The sequence below is a fragment of the Diabrotica virgifera genome, chromosome 10 (genome assembly GCF_917563875.1).
Source record: "Diabrotica virgifera virgifera chromosome 10, PGI_DIABVI_V3a".
NCBI classification, from domain to species: Eukaryota; Metazoa; Arthropoda; class Insecta; order Coleoptera; family Chrysomelidae; genus Diabrotica; species Diabrotica virgifera.
In genome coordinates this window covers 85,437,597-85,461,219 of record NC_065452.1, presented here as the reverse complement: position 1 = coordinate 85,461,219, position 23,623 = coordinate 85,437,597, and positions in this window count along the sequence as shown.

Below are 23,623 nucleotides of genomic sequence, written 5' to 3'. Positions count from 1 at the left end.
ATCCGACGCTCTGAAGTGTACTAAGGATTATGAGAAAGAAGAAGAAGAAGTAAAGCATCCTTAATTCTTGATTGTTTCTTCTTTGCCAACCGTCTTCCGTATTCTCCCCCGAAAATAGTCCTCAGTACCTTGCGTTGGCACCTCTCTTCACATCATTTCTTCTTCTGTTTTTTTAGTATCCATGTCTCACATCCGTGTGACTGTTAGACTGTTGCTCTTATTACATTTTGGTATATCCTAATTTTCGTCTTTCTCGATACGTACTTTGACTTTAATAATTTTTTTAAACTGCCGACCTTTCGGTTACCTTTAGCTATCCTCTGCTTTAGTTCATTTTGCTCGTGTCCTTTTTCATCTATTATGACACCTAGATATGTAAAGTGCTTTACTCTATTAAATTTATATTGTTTTCCATCGAATGCTCTTAACTTCAGCATATCTTCAGGTTCTCTTTTTGTGTTGCCCAGCACCATATACTTCGTCTTTTCTTCATTAATTTCTAGGCCGAATTTTTTTGCCTCTCAGACTAATCTTCTCATGATTTTCATTAATTCGTTATTAGTTATTTATACAACAAATCTATCTATTCTCTTTTCATACGATGCATCGTTTTTATACAAAAAAGATAAACTTATTCGAAATAAGTTTATATGCCTTTATATAGGGCCACCGGCAGAGCATGTAGGAAACCGTTAACGATAGGAACAAAGTATGAAAGTAGGCGTGAAGAGAACTGGAAAAAAAGAAACAGAGGTGGCATTAAGAAGAAGAAGAACAAGGATTTGGAAAAAGGAAGGCTTTTCACCCAATAAATTGCGGAGAAGGAGAAGAAGAAGGGATCACTCAATAAGAGCGGTAACGAAAATGAGGATATGTTGCAAATGATGGGTGAAATTCTGAAGGCGTTAGGATATGAGCCAAATAAAAAACCTACTTCTTCTTCTTAACGTGCCCTATTAAGTCCCCTTGACGTTGGCGATTAACATGGCGAAACTGTCTCTGTCTCGAGCTATTCTAAATAGGTGTTCTGCTTTCTTTATTCCTGTCCACCCCCGGATATTCTTCAACCAAGAGGCCTGCTTTCTACCAATTCCTCTGCGTCCTTCGATTTTACCCATCATAATAAGTTGAAGAATATTATACCGGTCTCCCCTTACTACGTGTCCAAAATAGGCCACCTTTCTATATTTGATGTTATCAAGCAACTCGCGGGTATCATTTTCTCTCTTAAGGAATGCCACATGTGTCAGCATAGCCGTCCATGGTATTTTAATTATACGTCTGTGCAGCCACATTTCAAAGGCCTCCAAGCGGTTACTGGTGGATATTTTTAATGTCCATGCTTCGACACCATACAAGAGGACTGACCAAATGTAGCATTTAATCATGCGCTTTCGAAGTTGAAGTTGCAAGGTATCATTACAGAAGAATGACCTCATTTTTTAAAATGTCGTGCGGGCTATCTCGATTCTACATTTTATCTCTTTATCTGGATCTAGTTGTTCAGTAATATGGCAACCAAGATATTTAAAACTGGGTACTCTTTGAATTATATGACCATCAACATATAACCGTGAATCTTGATGGGCCAAACGGCTAAATACCATGTATTTTGTTTTTGAACAGTTTATATTTAGGCCAAACTCTCTTCCCACTGTGTCAATGGCATTTAAAAGGTGTTGTAATCCATTCACATCATCACTTAAAATAACTGTATCGTCTGCATATCTGATTGTATTTATCAGAATTCCATTAACTTTCACACCCCATTCCAAATTATGCAGCGCTTCCTTAAATATTCTATCTGAATATAAATTGAATAACAGTGGGGACAGGATACAACCCTGTCTGACACCTCTTTGTATTTTGCATATTTCTGTTGATTCTTCATTTATGCAAGCTGTCTCTGTTTGACGCCAGTATAATTTTTCTATGATTCGTACATCTTGACATCAACTCCTTTATCCTTTAATATTTTAATTAATTTGTGATGTCGTACTCGATCAAAGGCCTTCTCATAGTCAATAGATACAGCAAAGACGCCTTTCCTTTGATCTCGGCATTTCTGCAATAACACATTTAGTGCAACGAGTGCGTCCCGGATTCCCAGTCCATTTCTGAAGCCAAATTGTGTTTCATCCTGGTCTTCTTCACATTTATTTCTGATTCTACTGTGGATGATACGTAGAAAGATTTTCAAAGTGTGGCTCATAAGGCTTATCATTCTATAATCGCTACAGTTTTTCGGACGTTGTTAACCTAATAAAAAACCTACACAGGCAGCAAAAGGAGACTATAGATTGTATCAGAGAGCTGAAGGAAAAGCATATGAACGAACTCAGAGAGGAAAAAGAAAACGGAACTAAGTAGGTATTAAAAAAATTAGCGGAATCCGTGAATCCCTTCACGAAAGAATCAACTATGAAAATGAGTCTAATTTTAGGTGATACATAACTGTTAAAACTAGGCGCATATTATCATTACTACTATTTTTAAAAATTATTTTCAACAAAGAGTATTTATAGGTACTGAAGACAACGACAACGTATGTGCCTTTCTGTAAAGTTTTGTTAACTGTTATATCTTATTGTTAATTTAGTTTTGTTTCAGTTAAAAAACATGTTATAGAATAAAACCGTCTACTTTCTATGTTTCTAAAGAGATCAGGGGCATTCAAAAAATAAAATGATTACAAAACATAAGACTACAATACAAATTCGATGTATACCCATTTTTGTACCATTGTTTAAAAAAGAACTTGTACCTTGTCTTCCCTACGTATTTGTATAGAGATAAATCATAGCATACCCAGGCTAAAAACCATGACCTGGCAGGCATCAGCCCTGCACGTGTATCTACCAGGTGAATCTAAAAATGCATAGTTTGGGGGGGGGGGGGGGGGGGTAAAATAAACTTTCTCCTTTAAAGTTTAAAATTTAAGTATGTGTTTGAGTAAGTCATTTAGAAGAAATGTGTAGAAAGACAGGCGATTCTGAACAGCATAAGACCTTGCCAGACGAGGGGAAAGATTAGGGTTTTTTCCTAAAATAATTTTTTTGCATCGAACACAGTTTTTTTAGGTTTTTTGAATCATTCCAAACAGAAAAGGTCTTTAGTGACTTTTCTCTTAGGTTAATAGTTTTTGATATACAGGGTGATCCATTAATAATGTCCAATCTTTGAGATGTAGATTCTAGACCTCAAAACATTAAGATTTGACCATTACCAAATTCTACGCCACTGGCGAAATTGCTATTTTTAGCACAATATTTCGATTTTCCAATACTTTCTATGTAAGTAATATACTCTTTATTCGTAACGTTTAAGTCATTAGTTTTCGAGATATTTGAAGTTGAAAATGAAACGGCATATAGCTATTTTGATTAATGTATTGTGCTCCTTCATTTTTAACTTTAAATATCTCGAAAACTAATGATTTTATCGGTACGAATGAAGAGTATATTATTTGCATAGAAAGTATTGGAGAATCTAAAAATTGCAATAAAATAGTAATTCCGCCAGTGGCGTAGAATTTGGGAAGGGTAAACCATGCACTGTCCCCTGTCGTACGCCTCTGGTAGTAGCCAGAAACGTTTGTTAATCATAATTTAGTAGGGTGTACGGCAACTACACTTTCTAAAAAGTATGACAAGGATATGTCAAATAGTTTTAAAGTACTGGGTAAAAATGGTTATTAAATTTTTAAATAGAACACCATGTAACTCAGTAACGAGGCACATTTTATATAAGTGATTTGGGTTAAATTTTAATATTTTGAGGTCTAGAATCTACAACTCAGAGATTGGACATTCTTAATGAATTGCTCTGTATAAGCGTTTAAAAATTTAAAAAAAAATGCGAAATCGACCATTGTTAACCCTGAGTAGGACATTTAACTGAAAATTACAATGTTGACAATGTAGGTAGATATTCTTTAAACATCGATTGATGAAATCCCTAAGAGTTTTTTGCAATACAATATCGAAACCCCTTTGTTCTTTAATTGCTAATCAAGCGGGCGCGACACTGTAGTATAGGTGAGGACGTTTGAGTTTGCATAAATTCATTATCTCGAGAAAGGACAAATTTGAAAAGAAATCCTCAGAGTCTGATTTTTATTTTTAAATTAGGACTTTTTGGCATATATACAGGGTGTTTCATTAATAATTGTCCATATAGTAACTGGAGAAACCGTAGCACAAAATACGAAGATTTAACCTAAAACGCTTAAATAAAATGTGGTTCCTTACGGAGTTACAGGGTGTTTTATCTAAAAATTTAAAAACTATTTTTGCTCAGCATTTTAAAACTATTTGACGTATCCTTTTCATACTTGGAAGAAAGTGCGACTACTATACACCCTATTTAATTATGATAAACAAACGTTTATAGCTACTACCAGAGGCGTACGACACGGGATAGTGTATGGTTGACCCTTCTCAAATTCTACGCCACTGGAGGAATTACTATTTTAGTGCCATTTTTAGATCCTCCAATACTTTCTACGTACATAATTTACTCTTCATTGGTAACGATAAAGTCATTAGTTTTCGAGATATTTGAAGTTAAATATGAAACGGCACAGTTATTTTGATTAATTTACGATATAATTCATATGATTAGAACTTAAAAATTATTTGTACTCAGTACTTTAAAACTATTTGGCGTATCCTTATCATACTTGGCAGAAAGGGTAGGTACTGTACACCCTACTAAATTAAGATAAACAAACGTTTCTAGCTACTACCAGAGGCGTACGACAGGGGATAGTGGCTGGTTGACCCTTCCCAAATTCTACGCCCCTGACGAAATTGCTATTTTAGTGTAATTTTTTGATTTCTCAATACTTTTTATTTAAATAATATACTCTTCATTCGTAACGATAAAATGATTAGTTTTCGAGATATTTAAAATTAAAAATGAAGCGACGCAATAAATTAATCAAAATAACCGTTTCGTTTCATTTTTAACTTCAAATATCTCGAAAATTAATGCCTTTATCGTTAGGAAAGAAGGGTATATTATTTTCTAAGAAAGTATTGGACAATCCAAAAATTGAACTAAAATAGCAATTCCGCCAGTGGCGTAGAATTTGGAAAGGGTCAACCATTCACTTTCCCCCGTCGTACGCCTCTGGTATTAGCCAGAAACGTTTGTTTAACATAATATTGTAGCTTGTACAGTACCTATACTTTCTGCCAAGTATGAAAAGGATATCTCGAATAGTTTTAAAATTCCGAGCAAAAATAATTTTTAAATTTTTAGATAAAACACCCTGTAACTCAGTAAGGAACCACATTTTATTTCAGTTTTTTAGGTTAAACCTTCGTATTTTGTGCTAAGGTTTCTCCAGTTACTATATGGACAATTATTAATGAAACACCCTGTATATATATATATATATATATATATATATATATATATATATATATATATATATATATATATAAAACAGATGCAACAGAGAATGTGGAAAAATCCCCTTACGAACAATTCACACATCCACCATTTCGGGCTGGGAAAAATTTTTCGAATAGAATCAAAGATCCAAACACCAGTTCTTAGAAATGTGTTTCGCCCTCTTCAACCTCTCTGGGCTCATCGGTAAAGATGGGAGGTTGAATATCTTTAGACACATTCCAATCAAAAAACAACATTCGAAACCTAGACATAGAAGGTGCGTAAATCTACGGCAAATCCGACAATGACAGTCTCAAGTTTTAATTCCCTAATTACTTAAAGTAAGTAAAATATATGTTTAAAAACATAAGATGTAGATCTTTGAAACACACTCAGTGATCAAAAGATCCAAGGCTAATGGTTTAACGACCACTCGTACGAAATCAAACAGATGAAACAGAGAATGTGGAAAAATCCCCTTACGAACAATTCACACATCCACCATTTCGGGCTGGGAAAAATTTTTCGAATAGAATCAAAGATCCAAACACCAGTTCTTAGAAATGTGTTTCGCCCTCTTCAACCTCTCTGGGCTCATCGGTAAAGATGGGAGGTTGAATACTTAACCTCAACATTCAACCTCTCAACCTCTCAACCATTTTCAACCTCCCATCTTTACCGATGAGCCCAGAGAGGTTGAAGAGGGCGAAACACATTTCTAAGAACTGGTGTTTGGATCTTTGACTCTATTCGAAAAATTTTTCCCAGCCCGAAATGGTGGATGTGTGAATTGTTCGTAAGGGGATTCCTCCACATTCTCTGTTTCATCTGTTTGATTTCGTAAGAGTGGTCGTTAAACCATTAGCCTTGGATCTTTTGATCACTGAGTGTGTTTCAAAGATCTACATCTTATGTTTTTAATATATATATATATATATATATATATATATATATATATATATATATATATATATATATATATATATATATATATATATATATATATATATATATATATTGTTATATTTCTATTTGATATAAAAATTAAAATTTGATAATTATAAACAAAATTCACTTTAATATAAAATATTTTTAATTTTCTCAACCTCGGGCATATAAATTTAGAACAACCTGTATACAACAAATTGTTATATTTAATTTTAAGAAGTGATTAGAATAAGCGTACGAAACTCGGAACAATGTGCTTAGATAAACAAAGTGAATGACGCGTACCATTATCGTTCTTCTCGGAAGGTCGATCATTAGCCTATGCTAAATAAAACTCAGTGAAATAGATGATAGTTCATTATCGTTTTTCGCGGAAGGTTTCGATCATTAGCCGATGCTAAATAAGACTTAGTAGAAATAGAGAATAGGTCATTAAAATTTTGTAATTAGTAGAAAGTAATTTTAGAATGGGAATTAACTATTTTTCTTTTGAAATCCATTAAGCATATTTAGAAAGTTTAAAAATTGGTTTTGAGGAATACTGCGAATGAGAGTTGGTGGTGGAAGTTTGATTTATGAATCTGGAAGGGATATTTAGAAAGTAGGGGAATGAATGACAAATAGAGATCAGAATGTTTTGAGCTGTCGAGAAGTGAAGTCGAGTAGTAGACGGTAGTGTTCGAGGAGTGAGAAAGCCAGTGTAGTTCCGTGAGTGTGGAGTATCTATCGTGGAACGAGAAGTAGGCCAGGTCGAGAGTAAAAGAACCTCCTTGAGCCCAGAGTGTCCCGGTAGCTGATAGAAGTTTCGAAAAAGGTAGAACACAGCATCACGACAAAAGCAGGAACGAGAGCTATTCGAGCTAGTTTTTCAAAGGAGAACATCACTGGAAGCCAGGACGAGGTTTGATCGCAGCCAAGGATAGCAGGAAAGGGTCTTGTGTGAGGACATTTTCAGTTCACCAGGAAAAGGTCAGTCTCATTTGTTTGGACATGAATGTATGGGTTTTTCGTATTAAATTCCATATAAAAAATTGAATAACATAATCAATAATATCAGAAAAGCTTCATCAAACTTAAATAGAGTTGTTCCTAATAACTCCTAATAGTTAAATGTTAATAAAAACTTTCAATTGAAAACCAAAAGGAAATAAGATTCCCATTTGTAAATGTTATGTTTAAGAATAATAAGAAATAGCAAATATTAAGCATTGATTGCCTTTTAAATAAAATAAAAAATATTTTGATTATAATTGTAACCCATATGTGTATTTTTTTTACTCTTTTCTTATCTATCCCGATTAGGAACCATTAAGAAATATTTAGAAGCCACGGAAGTAAGTAATTAATTTAAAAAAAAAAGCCCTGAGATTGAAAACATATTGATATGTGATCTGGTTAATTAATTAGATTAGTATTAATACATTGATTAAATTAAGTAACATATAAGATATTATCTCATATCAATAATCAAGATCACATCAACTGTCGTCCAACGTGGAAAGCATTGAAAAATATTTCTAGTGGCAAATTTGAAGGATAGAAAGAGTAAAGCCGGTATTTGAAAATTTATATGCCTGTGGTAAAAAGTGAGATACTTACATTGGATAACATAAAATTTTAGATCTCTTTAGGTACAAATTTTGCATAACTGATTTAATATTTTAATTTTACGATATTTACATTTGATATATTTATTGACAATTTATAATATTTGGGTGAGAAAAAGTCGTTTTGGGTAACATACTATTAAAATTTCACATTTGGCGGGGATAGTACTTCTTGAAAACAAATGTCTGTGACAAGAAGCCAAAGCAAAGACAACAAAAAACAAAAAGAACATTCAGATCAAGAGGAAAATTCAGACCAAGAAGATATCTTAAACACAACAATCATGGAAACAGGAAAAAAAGAATTGTCAGATTTAGAAAAGATATTACAACTTATGCAACTCCAGTCACAAAAAATGGATGAAGCAAAACGAACAATGGATAAAAATCAGGAAGAAACATCAAAGAAAATGGATGAAACACAACAAAAATTGGATCAAAAAATGGATGAAACATCAAAGAAAATGGATAAAGTGGATAAAAAAATGGATGAAACACAACAAAAAATGGATGAAACACAACAAAAAATGGATGAAACACAACAAAAATTGGATCAAAAAATGGATGAGACACAACAAAAAATGAAACAAGCAATAGAAGAGAACAACAAGAAAATGGAGGAACGCATAGAAAAGTATGAAGTGAAAATTAAAGATCACATGCAACAACAAGAGACAGAGATTAAAGAAATCAAAAGTAAAATAAATGAGATAACGAATTGCCAGAAAAAAGAAATGGAAAGTTTGGAAAACAAGTTGCAAAACGCTATTCAAGCAGACATAGAAGAAGTGGAAAGAAAGATTGCAGAAATCAATACTCAACAAAATGTCGGAGAAAGAAGAGAAATGGTTATACATAGCACAGATGACGTGAAGATAAGGTTTGGCGGGGATGTAAGAAGATTACACCCAGTGCCGTTCATAAATAGCCTGAAAAAGAAAATACAACACATCGGAAATTTCGATACAGCAAAAGAAACTATCAGAAACCATCTCAAATATGAAGCAAGCCTATGGTCCGATAGTAAAGAAGAAGAATTCGGCAATTGGCAACAATTTGAACAAAAATTTTTGAATTATTTCTGGGGAAAGGTCCAACAATTGGAAATTAACAAGGAATTGCAAAATGGGAAATACAATGATAGGATGGGTGTATCAGAAAGAACATATGCTTTGCAAATTTACAATAATGCAAAACATTTACAATATAATTACTCATCGGAACAATTAGTCGAACTGATTGCAAGACATTTCGAGGAAACGCTGGAAGACCATATCACATTGCAAAATTACAAAGACATAGATAGTTTATGCCAATTCCTACAAATAAGAGAATCACGTCTAAGAGAAAGAAAATCAAGAAGGTCGTGAGAAGATTACAGGCCCCGAGAAACACAAGATTACAGAGATAGAAATCAAAATAGGAGGGACTATACAAGACGAGATTTTAATCCCAGAAGGGAAAACGAAAATAGAGACAACGGAAGAGGAAATTATGAACAAAGAAATAGGCAATGGAATGAGGACAGAAATCGAGAATACCAGAATAGAAACACCACACGCTCAAATCAAGAAAACAGAAATAATGGTAGACAAAATGAACAGGCATATCGAGAAAACCGAAACAGATCCGACAGACCAAGAGAAAATAGAAGAGAAGTAAATAATACCCAGACAGATGAATATGACGGAGAGAGACATTATGACGAAAATATAAACAACGATGAGCAACCGGCGTCTTTTCACGACGGCGCTCACTAAAAACCAAAAATCAAATAGGAATCTTTTGTCACCCCAAGGAGTTTATTAAATTGGCAGGAAACAACGAAAAGAAAAATGGAGTTAATTTAAAATTTGTGGATGGATTTATCAACGAGAAACCAATTAAAATTATGATAGACACTGGATCTGAAATAACATTGGTCAACAGAAAACTAATAGAAGAAGTTAACTTAACAAATTTAATTTATAAAATACCTAGGGTAAATTTAGTGGGCGCAAACAAACGGACATTGGCAACTATAAATGAAGGCATACGAGTAATGGTACGACTGGGCAAGAATATGTATGCACTACAATGTGTAATAATGCCAAACATGTCACATGACATGATAGTAGGAGTGGACGAATTGGCAGAAAAACATGTAGTGATAGATTTTAAAAATAATACGATGAAACTAACAGAAGAAAAAGAAAAAGAACAGGACAAGGAACATGAGAAACAAAATACGGACGAATCAGGTAAAGAACAAACAGTGGAAATGAATTTGGCAGCGAAGCAAGGACAAAGAAGAAAAAGGAGAAAAGGTCAGAAAAAGATAAAAGAAAATGAAACCTGTGGCTCCTCAAAAGAAGAGTTGAGCCCAGAAGAAGAAAATTTGAGAGTATCAGAAACAAAGGAAACCTGGGATTCCTCAAAAGAAAAGACGAGCTCAGGAGAAGAAGAAATAAAGCAAAAAAATGAAAGCGAAAAAGATATGATCGAAACAGTGGCATTTGAAGAGGAGGCATATGAAAACGAGGATGCAGAATACACGATAAAAGTATGTGAAAAATCTGAGGAAAAAGACAGAAGATTAATATGGGAAAAAGGGAAAGACAACATAATAGCCGACACTCTAACACAGGATGAGGACACTGAAAATAAGGAAACAATTACTCTACAGGTGGGACTAATTAGAGTAATATAAGAAGAAGGGGTATAAGACGTAGATTAAAGTAAGGAAATATACAGGGAGTTGGTTTTGCCTCGAGAAAATTTATTTAAAAATGCAGATAAATTTTATCGAATACAAGGCGGGGATTTGTTATATTTCTATTTGATATAAAAATTAAAATTTGATAATTATAAACAAAATTCACTTTAATATAAAATATTTTTAATTTTCTCAACCTCGGGCATATAAATTTAGAACAACCTGTATACAACAAATTGTTATATTTAATTTTAAGAAGTGATTAGAATAAGCGTACGAAACTCGGAACAATGTGCTTAGATAAACAAAGTGAATGACGCGTACCATTATCGTTCTTCTCGGAAGGTCGATCATTAGCCTATGCTAAATAAAACTCAGTGAAATAGATGATAGTTCATTATCGTTTTTCGCGGAAGGTTTCGATCATTAGCCGATGCTAAATAAGACTTAGTAGAAATAGAGAATAGGTCATTAAAATTTTGTAATTAGTAGAAAGTAATTTTAGAATGGGAATTAACTATTTTTCTTTTGAAATCCATTAAGCATATTTAGAAAGTTTAAAAATTGGTTTTGAGGAATACTGCGAATGAGAGTTGGTGGTGGAAGTTTGATTTATGAATCTGGAAGGGATATTTAGAAAGTAGGGGAATGAATGACAAATAGAGATCAGAATGTTTTGAGCTGTCGAGAAGTGAAGTCGAGTAGTAGACGGTAGTGTTCGAGGAGTGAGAAAGCCAGTGTAGTTCCGTGAGTGTGGAGTATCTATCGTGGAACGAGAAGTAGGCCAGGTCGAGAGTAAAAGAACCTCCTTGAGCCCAGAGTGTCCCGGTAGCTGATAGCAGTTTCGAAAAAGGTAGAACACAGCATCACGACAAAAGCAGGAACGAGAGCTATTCGAGCTAGTTTTTCAAAGGAGAACATCACTGGAAGCCAGGACGAGGTTTGATCCCAGCCAAGGATAGCAGGAAAGGGTCTTGTGTGAGGACATTTTCAGTTCACCAGGAAAAGGTCAGTCTCATTTGTTTGGACATGAATGTATGGGTTTTTCGTATTAAATTCCATATAAAAAATTGAATAACATAATCAATAATACCAGAAAAGCTTCATCAAACTTAAATAGAGTTGTTCCTAATAACTCCTAATAGTTAAATGTTAATAAAAACTTTCAATTGAAAACCAAAAGGAAATAAGATTCCCATTTGTAAATGTTATGTTTAAGAATAATAAGAAATAGCAAATATTAAGCATTGATTGCCTTTTAAATAAAATAAAAAATATTTTGATTATAATTGTAACCCATATGTGTATTTTTTTTACTCTTTTCTTTTCTATCCCGATTAGGAACCATTAAGAAATATTTAGAAGCCACGGAAGTAAGTAATTAATTTAAAAAAAAAGCCCTGAGATTGAAAACATATTGATATGTCATCTGGTTAATTAATTAGATTAGTATTAATACATTGATTAAATTAAGTAACATATAAGATATTATCTCATATCAATAATCAAGATCACATCAATATGTTACACTTGAAGTTTCCGCAGGAGCTATATGTGCTTTCTGTTGTTTTCCGGGTTTGACTCCGCGTTGAATAATTTTGGTTTTGAGAAAAACCATTATTTTGACGACGTTTCGGCAAGATCTCACTTGCCATTGTCAAGTCAGGTAGTTCCGCTTCTCGCTGTTGCTTGAAGTAGACTGAATTTTTATTCACGATACCGTAACTTATATAGTTGATCCTGATGTATTTGCTTGACCTGCGCGTCTCTTGGATCTTGTGATTGGTCCAGTATATGTTGGGGGGTCTGGAAGGGTGACACGCGTAGATGTCGCTGCTTGATTCATTTTGGTCTTTTTCTTCAATACCGTTTTCCATGTTGTAGGAAGCCGTTGCGCATCATCTCTTTGGTTTAGACCGTTGGGATTTCTTTCGATTTCTATCGATTCTCTGATTTCACGTTTTCTTTTTATTTCTATGTTTGCTAACATCGTTGTTTGGTTCAGGTTTATTTTATGTCCTGTATTTGCGACATGTTGTGCAAAGGATGACGTGGTTTCTCCCCTTTCGATGGCATTTCGGTGATCTTCTCGTCTTACATGGATTCTTCGGTTAGTCTGTCCAATGTACGACTTACCACAATCCCCACACGGAATCTCGTATACACCTTGGCTTTCTAACGATATTTTGGTTTTTGGTGTTGGTAGAATAGTTGAGATCTTTCTGTCGGTGTTAAATATCGTTTCTATGTTATGTTTTCTCAGCACTCTCCCTATTTTCTCTGTTGTACCCTTAACATATGGCAGAATGGTTTTGCCGATCGGTTTTTCGTCTTCTGTTGGGTCCTTCATTCTTCTTCGAGCATTGTGAGCTTTTTCGATGGTATATGTTGAGAAGCCGTTTTCTCTTAACGCTGTTTTCACATTATGCATTTCTTCATTTTGATGTTCTTGGTCTGTCAGTCTTTCAGATCTTGTAATCAAGGTTTTGATGACTGAATGTAATTGTGCAGGATGGTGGTGTGAAGCAGCATTTAGATATCTATCGGTATGTGTCGGTTTCCGATACAGTGTATGGCCTATGTGTCCGTCTTGTTTCTATATTATTAACACATCTAGGAATGGTATTTGATCGTTTTCTTCCAGTTCCATAGTAAACTGAATTTTATGGTGGATATTGTTGATGTGTTATAAAAATGCCTTTAGTTTTTCTTCTCCGTGGGTCCAGATGATAAAAGTGTCATCCACGTATCTAAGCCAAAGTTTAGGTTTGTATTCAGCTGTTTCTATTGCCCGCTCTTCTATTTCCTTCATAAACAAGTTCGCTATTACTGGAGACAGTGGGGAACCCATCGGTGCTCCCTCAAGTTGTTTATATCTTTGCTCCTTATAGATGAAATATGTGTTATTTAACAGTGGTTAGGTTTAGAGTATCCGGTGATATTGGGTACTTTTTGCTTATGATGTCCAGTGATTCATCTATAGGAACATTCGTGAAAAGTGAGACTACATCGAAGCTGACTAGTAAATGTCCCGGCTCAAGAGTCACACCTTTTATACGCTCGATGAAGTGGTTCGCGTTCTTGACGTAAGAATCCGCTTCCTCCGCGTATGGTTGCAGCTGTCGAGCCAGAAATTTTGCCACCGGTTGTAAGGGAGATCCGATGGAGCTCACAATTGGTCGCAGTGGTAATCCTGCCTTGTGTACCTTGGGTAGGCCGTAAAATTTTGGGAATCTTGATGACTTCTCTCTAGGTATGAGATGGACCTGTTGTTCTTTCTTGATATTTGAGGCTTTGATCTTGGCTTTTGTTATTTTCTCTAGATATGTTGTCGGGTCTGACGAGGTGCTTTGATATGTTGTATCATTTAAGATGTCGTTTATTTTTGTTTCGTAGTCTTGAATATTCATCACTACCGTAGCGTTGCCTTTGTCAGCTAGAAGCACGATGATTTCTTTGTTGTTGTTCAAATTATGTAAGGCTTCTTTCTCTTCCCGTGTTAAATTTCTTTTTGGTGGTTTAGCTGTTCTTAATATTTTTGATACGTCTTGGCGTATGATCTCGGCTGATTCTGCTGGGAGATTAGTAATTGTAGTCTCTACCCCTGTAATGATGTTTTCTACGGGAATGTATGTAGGTGCAACAGCAAAATTGAAACCTTTTGCAAGAACACTATTCGTGGCTTCATCCAGTGTCAGGTTTGAACAGTTATATACTAATTAGTTTGTTTCTATTTGGGATTTTTCTTTATTTTTCGGCCGCTTTTGTAGTAACAAATTTTCAAACTTTTTAATTTGTTTGGTCTTAGTGAGATCAGCATCTGTTTCTGCTCGAAAGTTTGTCAGTTGTTCAAAGAAATTCCATAATGTTGGATGGATTGTGTTACTTAGTTTAAGATGCAGCTGTAATGATTCTGAATTCATTTTGTCGATGTCTCGTCTGGTATCATGGATCGCTTCTCTAATAAGCGCCAGGCTTGCCCTTCTTAAAATGTTTTTCGTTTTATAGTTGTTTTTGTGAAACGTGAGCTTCATGCAAGTCGGTATAATGCTTTCGTCACGGCAGCGTTCTAAAAACGTAAGGTTGCATAACAGCGTCCTTCGTTTCGATCGTAGTTTTTCGTATCTTCTGATGTCTGGTAGAATTTTCTCCCCGTAGAGGTTAATTATGTTACACTTGAAGTTTCCGCAGGAGCTATATGTGCTTTCTGTTGTTTTCCGGGTTTGACTCCGCGTTGAATAATTTTGGTTTTGAGAAAAACCATTATTTTGACGACGTTTCGGCAAGACTTCACTTGTCATTGTCAAGTCAGGTGGTTCCGCTTCTCGCTGTTGCTTGAAGTAGACTGAATTTTTATTCACGATACCGTAACTTATATAGTTGATCCTGATGTATTTGCTTGACCTGCGCGTCTCTTGGATCTTGTGATTGGTCCAGTATATGTTGGGGGGTCTGGAAGGGTGACACGCGTAGATGTCGCTGCTTGATTTATTTTGGTATTTTTCTTCAATACCGTTTTCCATGTTGTAGGAAGCCGTTGCGCATCATCTCTTTGGTTTAGACCGTTGGGATTTCTTTCGATTTCTATCGATTCTCTGATTTCACGTTTTCTTTTTATTTCTATTTTAGCTAACATCGTTGTTTGGTTCAGGTTTATTTTATGTCCTGTATTTGTGACATGTTGTGCAAGGGATGAGGTGGTTTCTCCCCTTTCGATGGCATTTCGGTGTTCTTCTCGTCTTACATGGATTCTTCGGTTGGTCTGTCCAATGTACGACTTTCCACAATCCCCACACGGAATCTCGTATACACCTTGGCTTTCTAACGATATTTTGGTTTTTGGTGTTGGTAGAATAGTTGAGATCTTTCTGTCGGTGTTAAATATCGTTTCTATGTTATGTTTTCTCAGCACTCTCCCTATTTTCTCTGTTGTACCCTTAACATATGGCAGAATGGTTTTGCCGATCGGTTTTTCGTCTTCTGTTGGGTCCTTCATTCTTCTTCGAGCATTGTGAGCTTTTTCGATGGTATATGTTGAGAAGCCGTTTTCTCTTAACGCTGTTTTCACATTATGCATTTCTTCATTTTGATGTTCTTGGTCTGTCAGTCTTTCAGATCTTGTAATCAAGGTTTTGATGACTGAATGTAATTGTGCAGGATGGTGGTGTGAAGCAGCATTTAGATATCTATCGGTATGTGTCGGTTTCCGATACACTGTATGGCCTATGTGTCCGTCTTGTTTCTTTATTATTAACACATCTAGGAATGGTATTTGATCGTTTTCTTCCAGTTCCATAGTAAACTGAATTTTATGGTGGATATTGTTGATGTGTTCTAAAAATGCCTTTAGTTTTTCTTCTCCGTGGGTCCAGATGATAAAAGTGTCATCCACGTATCTAAGCCAAAATTTAGGTTTGTATTCAGCTGTTTCTATTGCCCGCTGTTCTATTTCCTTCATAAACAAGTTCGCTATTACTGGTGACAGTGGGGAACCCATCGGTGCTCCCTCAACTTGTTTATATCTTTGCTCCTTATAGATGAAATATGTGTTATTTAAACAGTGGTTAGGTTTAGAGTATCCGGTGATATTGGGTACTTTTTGCTTATGATGTCCAGTGATTCATCTATAGGAACATTCGTGAAAAGTGAGACTACATCGCAGCTGACATCGATTCTTGAGCCGGGATATTTACTAGTCAGCTTCGATGTAGTCTCACTTTTCACAAAAAAAAAAACTATAAAACTAAAAACATCTTAAGAAGAGAAATTCTGGCGCTTATTAGAGAGGTAATCCATGATACCAGACGAGGCATTGACAAAATGAATGCAGAATCATTACAGCTGCATCTTAAACTAAGTAACACAATCCATCCAACTTTATGGAATTTCTTTGAACAACTGACAAACTTTCGAGCAGAAACAGATGCTGATCTCACTAAGACCAAACAAATTAAAAAGTTTGAAAATTTGTTACTACAACAGCGGCCAAAAAAGAAAGAAAATCCACAAATAGAAACAAACAATTTAGTATATAACTTTTCAAATCTGACACTGGATGAAGCCACGAATAGTGTTCTTGCAAAAGGTTTCAATTTTGCTGTTGCACCTACATACATTCCCGTAGAAAACATCATTACAGGGGTAGAGACTACAATTACTAATCTCCCAGCAGAAACAGCCGAGATCATACGCCAAGACGTATCAAAAATATTAAGAACAGCTAAACCACCAAAAAGAAATTTAACACGGGAAGAGAAAGAAGCCTTACATAATTTGAAGAACAACAAAGAAATCATCGTGCTTCCAGCCGACAAAGACAACGCTACGGTAGTGATGAATATTCAAGACTACGAAACAAAAATAAACGACATCTTAAATGATACAACATATCAAAGCATCTCGTCAGACCCGACAACCTATCTAGAGAAAATAACAAAAGCCAAGATCAAAGCCTCAAATATCAATAAAGAACAACAGGTCCATCTCATACCTAGAGAAGTCATCTAGATGCCCAAAATTTTACGGCCTACCCAAGGTACACAAGGCAGGATTACCACGGCGACCAATTGTGCGCTCCATCGGATCTCCCTTACAACCGCTGGCGAAATTTCTGGCCCAACAACTGCAACCATACGCGGAAGAAGCGGATTCTTACGTCAAGAACGCGAGCCACTTCATCGAGCGTATAAAAGGTGTGACTCTTGAGCCGGGACATTTGCTAGTCAGCTTTGATGTTGTCTCACTTTTCACGAATGTTCCTATAGATGAATCACTGGACATCATAAGCAAAAAGTATCCAATATCACCGGATACACTAAACCTAACCAAACACTGTTTAAATAACACTTATTTCATCTATAAGGAACAAAGATATAAACAAGTTGAGGGGGCACCGATGGGTTCCCCACTGTCACCAGTAATAGCGAACTTGTTTATGAAGGAAATAGAACAGCGGGCAATAGAAACAGCTGAATATAAACCCAAACTGTGGCTCAGATACGTGGATGACACTTTTATCATCTGGACCCACGGAGAAGAAAAACTAAAGGCTTTTTTAGAACACATCAGCAATATCCACCATAAAATTCAGTTTACCATGGAACTGGAAGAAAACGATTAAATTCCATTCTTAGATGTGTTAATAATAAAGAAACAAGACGGACACATAGGCCATACATTGTATCGGAAACCGACACATACCGATAGATATCTAAATGCTGCTTCACACCACCATCCTGCACAATTGCATTCAGTCATCAAAACCTTGATTACAAGATCCGAAAGACTGACAGACCAAGAACATCAAAATGAGGAAATGCATAACGTGAAAACAGCGTTAAGAAAAAACGGCTTCTCAACATACAACATCGAAAAAGCTCAAAATGCTCGAAGAAGAGATAAGGACCCTACAGAAGACAATAAACCGATCGGCAAAACCATTCTGCCATATGTGAAGAGTACGACAGAGAAAATAGGGAGAGTGCTGAGAAAACACAACATAGAAACGATATTTAATACGGACAGAAAGATCTCAACTATTTTGCCAACACCAAAGGCCAAAATATCGTTCGAAAGCCAAGGTGTATACGAGATTCCGTGTGGGGATTGTGGAAAGTCGTACATTGGACAGACCAACCGGTAAGACGAGAAGAACACCGAAATGCTATCGAAAGGGGAGGAACCACGTCATCCCTGGCTCAACATGTCGCAAATACAGGACACAGAATAAACCTGAACCAAACAACGATGTTAGCTAACATTGAAGTAAAAAGAAAACGGGAAATCAGAGAATCGATAGAAATTGAAAGAAATCCCAACGGCTTAAACCAAAGAGATGATGCGCAACGGCTTCCTACAACATGGAAAACGGTACTGAAGAAAAAGACCAAAATAAATCAGGCCGCAACATCCACGCGTAACATCCCGCCGACGACTGCAACCTACACCGGACCAATAACAAGAGCCAGATTTCGCGCAGGCAAGCAGCAGCAGCAGCAGCATTAGGATGAACTGTATAAGTTACGGTATCGTGAATAAAAATCCTTCAAGAACCAGCGCGAGTAAGGGGGCCAAACTAACCGCGAAAAAGGCTTACAACGAGGGACCCACCAGCAGCAGGGTAAACTGCACCCATCAGGTAGATATAGTCACTGTCTAACGCCGGAAAAGCACGGAGGGGTGGACAAGCCACCTTTATCCCTGGGGTTTACCCCCCAGAACACCTTGAGGCTGAGGTGCCCTCCGCTCGCTAGACTTGCATCCTCCCAATTGTCATGCCTTCATCAGTAAGGTCCGTCAGTTCCACCCGGTCGCTTCGTCCTCGGACGACGACCTCGACAAACGTTGCCACCAATACCACCAATACAGCCACCACTACAGCCAACCATTTCGCTTCCTTGCAACAGGAAGGCACTGTACCACCACCCAGAGGCTACAACCGTGTCACGGCGGAGCTGGACCTCGAGACGCTTAGCGCGGAGATGCAAATCGTCCGCGATAAGTATCGCGAGGCCTACCTCAGCGTTGAGCGGGACGACGCCTCCAACCCCCTTCTGCAGCGATATGCACACGATTTTCCGCCTTTAACACCAGTACAGGCTGGTCCTCAGCGTCAGAGCACTCGGAATAGGCAGGGTTCTATACCAAAAATTCCCACCCAACCGTCTAAACAAGCACCCCAACAATCTCAACAACAACCCACGCAACAGCAACCCTCTCAACAACAAGCATCCATCAGCGCTTCCAACAATCCTGAACCCAACGATTTCGTCTTCCAAAGAAGACAACTAAGACAAATGTCTTATGCCAATGCCGCAGCCAATCCACGCCCCAAAACTCAAGCCAGAAACCAAAATGTCATAAACGCCATAAACGATCCTACTCTGTCCGAATATCTTATCAAAGATCTCCCAAAAGATCTGTGTAACAAACGCACCTTCTTTCGGCAAATAAATGCCACCACTCTCTTAGCCAACAAAATCCATTCTTGTAAAGTACTCTCTCATGGCATTGCACACCTTCGACTTTTCAATCCGATAAATGCAGGGGAGATAGAAAAAGCTATCCACACAGCAACTGGCCAAACCATGGTTACAGTTCACAGCCGTAGCAGAAATGCAAATACTTCCACTAAAGAGCCCACATACCTCCTCTGCATTACTGGTATCGATGTGGATTATTCTGAGCAGGAGGTCACCGACTTGCGCACCGAACAACAATTCCCAGTCGAAAGACTGTGGAGAGTCAAAGCCTACAAAACAGGCAAAGACTCTAAGGTGATCAAGGTGGTGACCAAATCCTTGGAGAAATTCACATCTGCTCTGAGCCGAGGCATAACACTCGACGGCGAAATCTACAATGCCGAACTTCCACATGGCTCCGACCCTACAATCCCCACCCCAAAATACTGCAGCAAATGCTGCATTAACGGACACTCTATCGACGAATGCCCTCAAAAAGCATTCGTCTGCCCCCACTGCGGCGGCAACCACAAATCCAGCGCCTGCACCAAACAGCAGGAACCCAAATGCCCGAATTGTGGCGGCGACCACCCCGCATACTCCAACAAGTGTCCACAAAACACACTATCCCCTCCGCCCAAGACGAAATACAGCCACTAACGATCGAAAGATCATTCCCTCCATTCGAACTCCCAACGGAAACGAAAAACATCCTGTCAATCCAGACTGCTCTGCTACTGAACCTGTTGCCCGAACTTCGCGAACATATCGCTGCAATCACGGCTAATCTAATTAGCCAAGTCTACGACCACTCGACAGTGGTCCACAGGTACGGGAGCAATGTCACGGTGACATTCCGCTCCAACCACTAAAACCCTCCCTTTATGGATTTCACCCTAGGCACAGTCAACTGTCAGGGTCTCTCCAAAAAGAGACCCCTCATCAAGAATATCCTGTCGAAGCACAACATCCAGATCCTCGCACTCACAGATACTCTGTCGAAAAGCGATCCACACTTCGCAGGATATTCGATCATCCATCGAAGCCGCTGTCAGGTTTCACGTGGGAATGGTATTCTCGTGAAACACGGAATACCGCACACCACACACACATTCCCACAAAATTTTCGTCAACCTGATGTGGACTTCCTGGCAATTGACGTGCATATCCCCAATAACGAAACCCTCACGATAGTCTCTTACTACAAACACCCGGGTCAGCCACTCAGCAGGCACTTGCTTGAGTATTTTTCAACGCTTAGCAAGGCCGTGCTGATGGGTGACCTAAATTGTAGACACACTCAGTTTGGTGATCCCCGTTTAAACCCAGAAGGCATCCGCCTCACGGATTATCTACTAGACCTTCCCATTTCAAGAATCACCAACACTGAATTCACGTTTTTGAACGCCAATGGGGCCTCTATTGTCGACCACATCCTAGTTACTAGTAACATTCTGGATCGGTTCGGGGATAGATGCCACATAGGCGATTCAATAACGTCAGACCACTTACCTCTTCTTGTCAACACCGACATACTAATTCCAAAACAACCAAACCCTCCAAGATCTATAAGAGACTATCGTCACGCTAACTGGACTGAATTCCAAAACTTCATCACACAAAATCTCCCTATGTTAGGCGAACTCGACACTAACGATAGTATCGACACCAGTGCAACCGAAATCGAGAACCTCATCACTGAGGCGATCACGCACGCAATTCCACTCAAACAAATAACCTATACATCACCGGCACTTCCACAATACATCATTGCCAAAATCCAACAAAAACGACGTCTTCTACGTCAATACAAGGCCAACAGAAACCCACTAATCAAAACAGAGTACAACCGGATCTGTGCCAGGATAAAGAGGGAGATATCTCGCCGGTGGGAAGATACTACCTCAAAACTGGACTACAGAGACGGAGGTAAATTCTGGAAAAAATTCAAAGTCCTAACAAAACAAAAACTATCTCAACCATCCCATCTGTTGGTCAACAATCACATAGTCAATTCCCCAGAAGGGAAAGCCGAAGCATTCAGAAATTCGCTTCAAAACAATTTTCAAACTCCAGATAACCCGAACTTTGATCGCATATTTAAATTCAACACAGAATACATTGTAAATGTTACTCTCAACCACTACATTCCAGTCTATGATCCTATCATGGACCCCCTCACAAACAGGGAAACGGAGAGCTTTTGCCAAATCGGCAAAGACAGCGCTCCCGGACCTGATGGCATCAACCGAAGGTGCCTCAAAAAACTTCCAGAGAGTATCATTCCTCTTCTAACTAAAATATTCAATGCATGTCTCAAAAACAGCCACTTTCCTACTCCTTGGAAGGTGGCCAACACCATCATGCTTTTGAAAAAAGGCAAACCTCCAACCGACGTGGAATCCTATAGACCAATTTCATTAATCAATACTCTGGGTAAAGTTCTTGAGCTAATCCTAAAAGAGAGGCTCAATGACTTTCTCGAAAACCACAATATCATACCAAAATTCCAATACGGATTCCAGTCAGGTAGATCTACTAAACATGCATTAATAGATTTCACTACCAAAGTTACTCAAACCATCAACGATGGTTCATTCGCCATAGCCACATTTCTGGATGTGCAGAAGGCTTTCGACCGGGTCTGGCACGACGGGCTTGTTCGGAAACTTCTGGACATCGGGCTACCATTGCAATTTACCAGAATTGTACACTCCTACCTCCACAACCGTACTGTCAGAGTTAAAATAGGCGATCAAAAGTCCACCCCCTTCACTCCACAAGCTGGAGTTCCCCAGGGTTCAGTCCTAGCACCGCTGTTGTACATCATCTACAACAGCGACATCACTAACCAAAATATCCCAGATACTCGGCTGTTTCTCTATGCAGACGACACGACTCTGCTCTCAACAACCTCTCGATACAACCCAAGCTCAGAAGAGCCCAGGCTCTGTTGGACGGCGTCGGCGAATGGTGTTGTAAGTGGAGAGTCACGCTGAACGCTAACAAAACAACAACAATTGTGTTTCGCGCCCCTTCTGTGTCAAATAGAATCATAGTCAATGAAGACGCCCAATATCCACTGAGACTGTTGGGAGAAAGGCTTGTTGTTAGCCCGACTGCGAACTATTTGGGAGTACTGTTCACCAGGACTCTCAACTGGGACGCAGATCTAAAGGCAACTTTAGATAGGGTAAGGAACAGGGCCAGACTTCTCAACGCTCTCTCGGGAAAAATTGGCAAGACACACAAGAAGACTCTCATTCACACTTACAAGACCTTTATTCGACCCGTCATGGAGTACAAATCATGTATCTACTCTCTTTGTTCAAGACAAAAACAAGAGAGGTTGTTGAGAGCAGAACGTAGAATCTTGCGTAGATGCAACTATGAGCACTGGCGATATCCCTCAAACGAAATCCATAACATCTCGAACACCCCCAAAATCACCGAGAGAATAAACTCTCTGAACAGGAACTTCACAATTAAAGTAATCAACGGCCCCCCTTCCGACACACAAGAATCTCTCAAATGTTTCTGTTCATCTTCCGGCCACGTACTCCACCGAAAGCCCAAACGCAAAAAGATTCATTTACCGTCCGCTCTAATACAAACATGCATTGATGAACTCCCGGTGGAGTACGAAAACATCCTCGAGGCTACCCCGTTAGCCTACCGTACCCACCTCTAACATTTCCTCTTCCCTACCCCGAACAGGGAGAAGTTGGTTTTTTGCGGTTTCCCAACTTCATTGCACAATTATACCTGTTCGTCCCAAGAAAATAGCCGCAACTATTTTCTCCACTCGAACGCACACTGTCCACGCTGCGCTCAAAGCCACCTCCTGACCGCCGACGAGGGACGCAGGTTCGCCTGTCGTTGTACAATGGTTTCTAGGGAGACTGGTCGAGAGCAAAGCACGGACAGTACACGTAAATGTCTATGGAACCAACAACAATCCATCAAACTTTCTTCTCTGTTGACTTCTTAGCCTTCTGGACACCACCGTCCGG